Source organism: Populus euphratica, unplaced genomic scaffold (assembly GCF_000495115.2).
Source record: "Populus euphratica unplaced genomic scaffold, PopEup_1.0 scaffold3895.1, whole genome shotgun sequence".
Classification (NCBI taxonomy): domain Eukaryota; kingdom Viridiplantae; phylum Streptophyta; class Magnoliopsida; order Malpighiales; family Salicaceae; genus Populus; species Populus euphratica.
The window spans coordinates 1-8,933 of NW_011503710.1; the positions used below are offsets into that span (position 1 = coordinate 1).

General features: G+C 32.5%; 1 long non-coding RNA gene across 1 annotated transcript; it reads left to right on the forward strand.

Annotated features, from left to right (window-relative positions):
• Positions 1-860: 860 nt before the first annotated feature.
• On the forward strand, positions 861-2,165 carry LOC105119902 (uncharacterized). Its single transcript, XR_841209.1, has 4 exons — positions 861-955; positions 1,379-1,425; positions 1,550-1,612; positions 1,819-2,165. It is a non-coding gene; the product is annotated as an uncharacterized LOC105119902 (long non-coding RNA).
• Positions 2,166-8,933: the final 6,768 nt, after the last annotated feature.

Consider the following 8,933-nt stretch of genomic DNA (forward strand, 5'->3'; position numbering starts at 1 on the left):
GTCTGGTTTGGCCACTTTCTTTCTCTTAGAATGGTGCCCACCACATTCTATCTGGATAAATTTACTTCTAGATGCTTAGGTTCCTTGTTAATCAATTTAAGTTGATTTTCTTCTTCTTTTTGAAGTTGTATGCTGGTGACAGAAAAGCACTAGATTTTTTATCATGTAACCCCATACTGCCCAAGCACAAAGTTTGGTACAGACTTGTAAAATGAGTTGTGTGGATGTTTCCACCCATTAGCTCAAAAACCTTTTTTGTTGGATTGTCTACATGAAATCTGAGCCAACCATTATTGTCCTATCGTTAGACTTGTTTGCTTTCTCTGAAATCTGTTTCATTTCCTTGAGCTTGTGCTCATGTGATTCTGTCAGGCCCACATTTTTGTGCCGGATGCTCTAGCATTTGCTTCACTAGATTGGGAATTATTATTCTACCAAAAGATCTAAATCATGAAGATGAGGTTTGTTGAAGTGGTTGTTTGGGTTAAATATCAGTTGTTTCTAAATTTTTAAAGGCATCATAGGCAGTTAGAGTTAAGTTAAAGTTCTAACTGGAGTCCTAAGGAACATAGGGATTAAAAAATTCAGAATATAGTTCAAGTTGGAAGACACATCATTTCGATGGATTTCCTGCTAAAGCTAGACGTTCTCAATTTTTTATTGTTGTCAAGGATAAAAGTGTATCCATGGGACATAACAAAGAGTGTTTTTTTTTTCCCTTAGACATTAGCCTTCCCTCCATGTCAATTTTGTAGTTGATACTTGGATGCATTGTGTTTGCAGTTTAAAGCTACCATGCATGACAGCTTAACTAACTACTGAAAGCAATTGGCTTCATCATATGGTTTTAATTACTGTGACATTTGGAACATATTGCAGCTTATTGTCTGGGCGCCAACAAGAGAAAAAGCAATTGAGCGAATGAAAAGGGCTCTTGATGACACTATTATTACTGGTAAGTGTCCAAGAATTTGAAAGGTGCCCCGCACTGGTACCCATGTTTTTAAGTCTTGAATTGAGATAGTGGCCATGCATTGATTGTATGGAAAGAGCACATTGGGTTTAGGGAGTGAGTTTTGAAACCACATTTTTGGTTTTCTTTCTTTGATCTGGATGCATGCAAATGCAAACCTCTTTTGAGGCTCATCCTTTGATTAGTTTGGTGAGCCGCTATCCACATAGGGTTGCTGTAAACTACCACTATCCTTTGATTTGTTTCAGTCTGCTGCTAATTGCAGCAGAGTAGACATGCCATTTGTGGCTTTTCGGTCAATCAAGCACATCTCTTAATTTTTTCTCACAGATGTGATTTGTTTTTGTTCTTAGAATCTGTATATTCTTTAATTTTTGATCAATCTCTCTCACTTTCTCTATACAGGAGTTCCGACGACTATAGATTACCACAAACTTATCCTTGAAATTGAGGTTAGGAAAACTATAATTTGCAAATTTATTTATGAATTTTACTGAAAAAACCCTATGCATTTTGTTTGAACCTTGAACTGATTGTATCTATGTTGCCTTTTCATATGCCCCCTCTTGCTGACAGGACTTCAAAAATGGAAATGTTGATACCGCTTTCATTCCGAAGCATGAAAAGGAGTTAGCAGCGGTAAGAAGCTGATATAATCCCATTCATCATTGAAAATTGGCCTGGGGCACGGTGGTTTTCTTGGTTAAAACTGCACATTTTCGGTTTGTCTTGGCAATTGTTTAGATATAAGCTTCTTCGTGGTCCTTTCATCTTCTTGAATTCTATCCTGATATATGCTTAAGGTGTTCTCAGCTGATTCCACTTTTCTTCCTTTGTGCCTGCAGCCACAACAAATCATACCAGCCAAACAGTTGACCAATTCAGCCGCATAAATAGATCACTTCTCAAATCGCAACCATCTTCAGCTAATTTTCAAGCGCAGTTAAGAGGCCAGGTTCTTATGCGAATCTGCTGGAAGCTTTCGTTTTCCTTTCCTTTAGAACTTGTAAATTTCAACGTGCCAGACACGGGAGAATTATTCATGAAATTTTGATGTATGCTGTATGCATTCCTTTTAGTTGGGGATGAAAATGGGGTAAAGTACATCTTGCTCATACAATACTTGGATGGTGATGTTTTTAGTCAAGGCTGATTCGAAATTTCTTGAGATGAAGGGAGAAATTTAGCTCTATCATGTTCTTGTCCCACCAAATGATCACATTCTAAGTATCACATGAGATCCTTAGGCAAGGCAAGAAGGTCACTGCACGAGTTTCCAATTTGTTTTTAAATAATTGAGGAAAAAAACCTCACCTCATAAGTTAACTTCTGAAAAGGGAATAAACCACCGAACAATTTTTTTTTTAAATAACTAATGTAATTTTATTCTCAATAATAATCCATTTAAGTTGTAATATATATTTTTAAAATCTTATTCATGATTATTAATTAATCTACCGTTGAGATTCAAATTTACCACAACTATCTTATTAATACATGCTATTAAATTTAATTTTTAACGTTGCAACTAAAAAAAAATAATTTTCTAACCATAAAGTTTATAAGTGCAAGGAAAAGATAAATCCAAGACCTAATAATTGAAATTAGAGCCTAGATTTCCCAACAAGTTCAGACCCTATAGCTAGGGCAAGAAATGGGTTGTTGCGGCTCCAACCCAAGGTTGAATGTGCGGAGGAGATAGCTGGGGTTTTTCTCACATTAGTTAGTGGAGTGGAGAGGTTATAAGCATAGGGAAAATTTTCTTTTTCTTTTTACATTTAAATTTTAATACACACACACACAATATATATATATATATATATATATATATATATATATATATATATACTTATAATTATTAATTAACTTACTAAGTTAAAGGAATCCTAATGAAATTTAAATGGACTCCAACTAAGTAACTTACTAAGGAATACTATATATTGAAGTTCAAATCGACTACAATTAATATTTTTATTGATATGAGAGAAACCCTATTAGGATTTATATGGATTACATTAAGAATATAATGACTCAGTCATTTAAAAAAACTATATATTTTAAAAAATTATTTTTTGAGTTGCATTTTTACTAGAGAATGAAGGGGTAATTGGAAATTGGAGCCACAGTCGACCAGCTAAAATTAATCACTGCAGGAAAACTTGACCTGACGTTAGATGAACACAAAAAGAAACAAAAGACACGCATGCTTCAAACGTTAAGCTTGAGCTTGGACATCATGGAAGTTCACAATACAATTGATGTTGCAAGAATCCTGCAATATGGTCACTACTTCTAATATAGATATTAGATGCAGTGCTAGTTATTTAATAAATAAACACTCCCACATGAAAAAAGAGAGGAAGAAAAGCCCACATAACGGCACCATAGTTTCCTTACATATTTAACTAAATTAAGGATAGAAACAAGAACAAGCAAACGATAGATCGAGATCCTCTCCAAGTGAAAATGCCAAAGGATTGAGGTTGCCCTGTGAGAGAAATTGGCTCTCTCCCAAGTTTTTAACCCAGTACTGTAACAATCCGTAACCTTGTATGCTCAGCCACCGCCCACCATGCCGTACGGTGAGGGTGCATGGCGGGATTGGCACTCATGCTAAGAGAAAGAACTAGCGACGAGCATCTTCAAGCACGTAGCTCACTCTAGATATTATGCTAAGGTATGGTGCTGGAGAAGAGAAAGAAGGGGAGAGATCATTTTATACGAGAGGTAAAGGGACACTGAACGTGGGTTCCTTCTCCTATGGGTTAGCAATGGCAGCATCTTCCAAAGGATATGCTGCGACCACTTCCATCGCTCCACATTTGATGACCGCACCTTTCGTCCTTTCGTCCTTTCCTTCATTTCTTTTTCATTTTTTTAATTTCCAAAAATAGGGTTAAGCCGTGATCACTATACGGCCATGCTATATATTATGCATTGCTTTGTTTTTGTGAGTGTCCTATGAGTTAGCAATGGCAGCATCAGTATCTTCCACAGTTCTTACTATTAAGAAAAAGAAAAAGAAAAGTGAAGGCAGAAGTTTCCTTCTAGTGGTGGTAATGCTTATTTCCGAAAACAAAAATTATTTGGAATCGAATTGACAAGTGATCATCATATAAATGGAATGGATTCTCTTGGATAGGAGCACTAAGTGTTGTTTGGAAGATTATACCTAGTTTTAATTATCAGGATTAGTAACACGAAGTCACTTATGTCATCTCTTAATTATAAATATGGAGGTCCGTAGCAATAAAAAACCAAGAAAATCGAAAAAAAAAAGGATTGAAAAAACTGAACCAAAAAAAAAAAAACAACTAAGAAAACCAATTAAAAAAACCAATTAAAAAAACCTCAGCCACCCTAAACACACTACCAGATCGTCTCTTCTCTCTCGCGATCTCCCACTCCGGTCTGCCTTCCTCTCTCATGGAAGTCGCAACGTCCTCCTTTCATCTTCGTCTCTTGCCTCTTCGTTGTGTCTCTGGTCTATCAAAGCCAATGCTTGGAGCTTGGAATGTTCTCCCATATCTTATCAGCATTTTTACTTTTATTTTGTTCTTGATTCTTCTTTCGTTACTGGTAGGGGCGTAGTAGGAATTTTCAATGTTCTAGGGTATGATATAAATAAATAAAAATTATTTTTTAAAATTAATTATTCACTCAAATATATAAATTTATCAAAATAACAATAAGGTTTTAATTCAAATATATAACACAAAATATACAAATAAAATAAAATTTACAGTATATAAAATTCAAAATAAAAATAAATTATACTATCAAAGTTGCATCTTTTGATGTTGTGTAGAATATAATTTATTTATGTTCGAATTCAAACCAATATCTTCAACAAGCTCTTGTTTAATGTAAATCATCATAAAATCTACAAAGAACTCCTCTTTTGTTTTATTGCGAAGCACGATGTTAACATCTTTCATAGATGAAAATATCCGCTCTGTAGTGGTAGTGGAAACAGGTAAAGTCAAAACAAGACGAATCAACCTGTCAATCAAATGATAGTGCTGTGACTTATTTGTTTCAACTAATCCTCTATATAATTCAGAAATGGTAGACATGTTCTGAAAGCTCTCATGATAAATCACATCAATCTGATAATGCTCCAGCTAAGATCTCAAATAATACATCTTTTGTTCATTGAAATCTTCAGGATAAAATATCAGCAAGCTTTAGCATTAGCTTTGAATGATTTAAAGTTGTCTTGAGGTTTTAAAGCATAGCTAAGTACAAGGAGTTTCATTGTCCCATCACTGAATCTAGAATTTAATTCTTTCAACTGAAAATCTATTATTAAGTTGAATATATCATAATGATAATGCTGGTTAACTATCACTGAACCTTGTTGTTGATATGAACAACCTGTAGCCTTTTTATACGAAGCATTTATATGTGGTATGTGAATTTCATATTTTGTGTAAACAGATTGGAAATTTGCAAAGAAAAGATCAAATTCGACATCTTTCAAAGTTTGAAGCAATGCTTTAGTAGTTGATACAAGATCCATTGCATATAAGATGTCAATAGATTTTTTCTGCAAAGCTCGACAAAGAAACTGAGCAATCCCCATTATTTTATGCATCAAATATAAGATGAATATAAATTTAAAAGATTTCATTACAATCAAACAATCGCCATCTTCTCCACGTAGAGAGTTAGAAAATCCTTCTTGAACCATACTTTCAAGCACAGTAATAGTTGCACCATTTATATCTATTAAGATGCAAATAAAATCAAAATGAGAGCTTTAGTGAGTAGTTCTATTTCGATGTAAATTACCAATTTGATTAGCCTTTCTATCTGTCTCATGTTCTCTAATAGCTACCATATGTGCAATTTCTATAACCTGAACATAATATAACTCGGTATGACATTTGAGAGAAGCACTAATAAGATTAATAATGATTGTCAATTTTAAGAAAAATAACCAAATAGAAATCTCATTTCTAGCTGCTGCAACTAATGTTAGCTATAGTCGGTGAGCAAAGCAATGCACATAATATGTATAAGGACAATCTCTGAGAAATAAAGTTTATAGTTCATTCCATGCGCCATATATATTGTAATCACCATCATACCCTTGACCTCGTATATTGAGAATATGCAAGTTATATCGAGTGAGCACATCACAATTTTTTTTTTTTAAGTGTTGAAGAAGTAGTATCTGAAACATGCATAATACCAATAAAAATTCTCATACAAATTAAACCCTGAATGTCAACAAATCTTAAAATAATAGCCATTTATTCTTTATTTGATGCATCTTTGGCTTTGTCAATCAAAATTCAAAACTTTGCATCTCTAACTTCTTCCCAAATCTTTTTCCTTACTTTGTTCGCGAGAATATGCAAAATCTCTTTTTGAATAGTTAATGAGGTATACTTTGTATTTTTTGGAGTTTTTTCTAAGATAATATTATCAATGTCAACATTCAAACTCCCTATAAGTCTTATCATCTCCACAAAATTACCTCAATTATTAGAAGCTAAAGATTCATCATTACCTTCAAATGCACATGCTTGTAAGCTAAGCCATCGAACACTTTCAATTGTTGCCGTAAGTCTCAACCGATTTTTCCAAACTTTTTCAATAGTTTGTGCATTCAAATACTTTCTTTAGCAAATTTTATAGCATTATTATGTGGTGAAGTGGGACTTTCCACATACATCAAAAGTGCACATCTAACCCTATAATTAACCCTCTTCCAACTTTTAAAGCCTTTGATGGTAAATGTGAGATGACAAGACACTTTGTTTTCAAAGATAAAGCATGAAAAATAAAATACTACATCCTTTGATGGCAAGTACTCTAGCCAAGAAAATTGATCAAACCAAGTGTATTGAAATCGACAATACCATCTCCCCGATTCAGTCATTGGATACTTTGTTAACTGAGGTTGATATAGACCCATTTTGATATAAGCTTTTCTAATTTCATCTTGTTGATTGATAGAATGTTTCCACACTGAAGTTCGTAACTCAGGATCTCGTTCAAGAGTATTAACTTCAATTTCAACTCTTTGAGATTTGAAAGGAGGTTGTTCACTACTGGTTGATATTTGTTTGTTTGGTTTAAAGAATGAAAACATTATTTTTTTTCCTATTGCTCCCTTTATTTTCCATTATAATTTATAATCTATTCAAGTAAAAGGGATTAGAAAAGTTAAGTTCAAGATGAAAAGATACTAATGCCATAATAAAATATTCAAAAAATACAGAATATATAACGATAAACTAGTGATGTAGACTACTGGGAGATTTGAAGAACTTAACTCTGAAATAACCAATAGATTATTAGCATTCAAACTATTAGAGTATATAAGGATAAATTAGTAATGCAGATTACTAGAAGATTTGGAGAACTTAACATAAAATGTAGAATATACAAGGATAAACTGACTTATTGGAGTATTAAAAAAACTAAACATATTCAAACTATTAGATTTCTAGTGTACAATTTACTACAATGAATAGAAAATATTGAATTCAAAATGAAAAGTTAGGGTTTATAAATAGTCTTGCTGTGGTGTACTGAAGTTTTTAATGGAGAGCGGGGCAATTTGCTAGTTTTTGTTAAAAAAGATGAATCAAAATTAATTGATTTGAATAGGTTTTTGGTTTGGTTCTAAAATTTAAAGAAGATTTTTGTTGGTTTAGTTGTTCTTTTAATCTTAAAATCAAACCAAACAAAAAATAATAATGTACTTGAAAGTTGAAGCATGACCAAATATTTATGGTTTTGATTAAAACTCAAGCCTTTTTTATTCACTCAAAAATACTTTTATGATCTTTTGGTATGTTGCTACATTGTGGATAACTATAGTTAACTGAATTAACTTTATAGCAAAAGAAAACATAAGTTTTAAATAGGGAAAAGTGTTTTCTAGTTTAAAAGAAAAAAAAATTCCATAAAGGACTTAAAAACTAAAATGAAACAACACTTTAATAATATATTAATAAAATATAATTTTATTAGAAAATAATAAGTTACTAATATATTTATATAAAAAAGAATACAAGAATTTAAATAAGAAAAAAGGGTTGTAGATAAAAACTCCAAATTTACAGGTGTTATTTTCTCTGAATAAATAATCATCTAGAAGGTTTACAAAGTTTTAGCTTTAAATAGATTGAAACCTTATTTTAATTAGAAAATAAAATTGTAAATCCAAAATTTATAAATGAGAGAAGCATGAAATTTGAAAATAACAAAGAAATCCATAAAAACTGTCAAAACCAGAGGCCTGGGATGAGATTTTTAAAATCTAAAGATCTGATGACTAGAATAGTGATTTCATATTACTATAAAGAAAAAAACTTTTAGAAACTTCTTTAATAATTTAAGGGCGATTTAATAATTGGATTAAAAATTATAATGATTTTGAGAAGTTATTCTAATATGACAAGACTAAATTTCCTATTAGGTCTAGATCAGTCCTATTGGTTATAAATATATCTGCTAGCATGTCCACGTAATTTGTTTGAATAGATTCTCATGTGATAGTAATAGATCCACACCTGGTTACCTAGAAACACATGCTATCGCAAGTCCAATTGCATTAAAAAGTCTCCCACCAGCCGGTGAAAGTGTCCAACCAAAAAGAAAAAAAAAATAATTACAAATTAATTTCTACGAGCAAAATTAAAATCTCTACAAGTTTTCTCAAATCAGATCTTTGAGAAAACCTTATTTTCTAGACAGGGATTGTGCTCGAACTGTGTACCTCTATTACAACAATCAATCCTGCTTCCCAAGGAGCTCTCAATCAATTCCCCTTTTCTGAAGCTCACAGGCAATACTGTAGTTTTGCATCCCAATTATAGTGAGTCGTCCATCTTTACATGGTGCCAATGCCATAGCCATGCAAAACTCCACTTTTTTCCTTCTTTCTGGTAGCATATGATAGAAGATTAGCACCCTCTGGTCCTTGACATATACATGTATC